Raw genomic sequence first — 2,256 nt, 5'->3', positions numbered from 1 at the left:
AAAAAAAAAAAAAGTTTAATCCCCAGTATGGCAATGTTGGGAGGTGGAGCTTAGTCGGAGGTGTCTGGGTCATGGCGGCAGATCCCTTGTGAATGGTTTGGTGCCATCCTTGAGGTAATGTGTGAGTCCTCACTTTATTAGATTTCTCAAGAGCTGCTTGTTCAAAAGAGCCTGGCACCTCTCATCTCTCTTGCTTCCTATCTTGCCACACGGTCTCCACGTATGCAGCTCCCCTTTGCCTTCCATCCTGAGTGGAAGGAGACTGATGCCCTCACCAGGAGCAGATGCCCGTGCCATGCATCTTGTACAACCTGCAGAACTGTGAGTCAAATAAGTCTCTTTTCATTATAAGCCTCAGGTATTCCTTTATAGCAACACAAATGCCCTAAAACAGATACACAGCCCAGCTTCCAGGTCACCTAAACTATGGTGGGGGCTCTATCACCTCTGATTCACACCCCACCAAGGACCCTACACAGCCATTTTTACTCTACTTCTTTCTAGGGCCTAAGGAGCAAAGGAATTTTAGAAGAGAAAAATATAAGGACTGAAAAATACAAGAACTGAAGTAAAACTCACTGAAAGGGCCAAATAGCAGAATGGAGATGACAGAAGAAAGAATCAGTAAACTTGAAGATAGGTCGATAGAAATTACTCATTCTAAACAACAGAGAGTAAGTAGTAAATAGATTGAAGTATGAACAAAAGATAGAAAGTAGATTTTTAAAAATGAAAAGAGCTCCAGGGAGGTGGAGGTTGCAGCGAGCCGAGATCATGCCACTGCACTCCAGCCTGGGGGACAATGTGAGACCCTGTCTCTAAAAAAAGAGAAAAGAAAAGAGCTCCAGGGACCTTTGGCACATTAGGTTTTAACACTCACATCACTGAAGTTCCAGAAGAACAGAAGGAAGGTGGGGATGGACATGGTGGCTCACGCCTGTAATTCCAGAACTTGGGGAGGCCAAGGTGGGTGTATTACTTGAGCTCAGGAATTTGAGACCAGTCTGGGCAACATGGCGAAACCCCATCTCTACCAAAACTACAAAAATCAGCCAGGCATGGTGGCACGTGCCTGTGGTCCCATGGTGCCAGCTACTTGGGAGGCTGAGGTGGGAGGATCACCTGAGCTAGGGAGGTGAGGCTGCGGTGAGCCATGACTGCACTACAACTGGAGTGATGGAGCGAGACTCTATTCCCCCTCACAAAATAAAGATAGCTATATTTTTATAAATCAGGGAGGATAAAGGGACCTAAACTGTAATGTTTCCTTCATTTTATTTGAAGTGATAAAATATTAATACTATTGCATGGTAATGTTATATATATATTGTAATTCCAGAGCAACCACTAAAAAACTATGTAAAGAGATATACTAAAAAAAAAAAAAAAACTACAGATAAAGGTAAATGAAACACTAAAAAAATGCTTAGTAATCCACAGGAGGCCAAGGAAAAGGAAACAAGAATAAAAAACAAAAGGAACTGAAGAAAAATAAGATGGGAGACTTAAGTTCTAATAAATCTGTAATTGAATGCAAATGGTTTATATACAGAGATTAGCAGAATATATTTTTAAAAACTGTACACTGTCTACAGGAAACTCATTTCAAATATAATGACATAGGTAGGTTAAAAGCAATGATGGAAGCCAGGCATGGTGGGTCACATCTGTAATCCCAGCACTTGGGAAGCTGAGGTGGGTGGCTTACTCGAGGTTAGGAGTTCAAGACCAGCCTGGCCAACATGGCGAAACCCCATTTCTATCAAAAATACAAAAATTAGACTGGGCAGGGTGGCTCATGCCTGTAATTCCAGCACTTTGGGAGGCCTGGGGAGGGCTGATCACCTGAGGTCAGGGGTTCCAGACCACCCTGGCCAACATGGAAAAACGCTATCTCTACTAAAAGCACAAAAAATTAGCTGGGTGTGGTGGCAGGAGTCTGTAATCCCAGCTACTTGGGAGGCTGAGGAGGGAGAATCACTTGAGCCTAGGAGGTCAAGGCTGCAGTGAGCAGTGATAGCACCACTGCACTCTGGCCTGGGTGACAGAATGAGACACTGTCTCAAAACAAAACAAAACAAAACAAACAAAACAAAACAAAACAAAAAAACAGGAAGAAAAAGCCCCCAAAACTTGTGGGATATAACTAAAGCAGTCTTAGAGAGAAGTTTATAGCACTAAATGCTTATATTAAAAATGAAGAAAGGGCTGGATGGATGTGGTGGCTCACGCCTGTAATCCCAGCACTTTTAGGGA

Source organism: Mandrillus leucophaeus, unplaced genomic scaffold, assembly GCF_000951045.1.
Source record: "Mandrillus leucophaeus isolate KB7577 unplaced genomic scaffold, Mleu.le_1.0 Scaffold137, whole genome shotgun sequence".
NCBI classification, from domain to species: domain Eukaryota; kingdom Metazoa; phylum Chordata; class Mammalia; order Primates; family Cercopithecidae; genus Mandrillus; species Mandrillus leucophaeus.
This window is presented reverse-complemented; position numbering follows the sequence as displayed.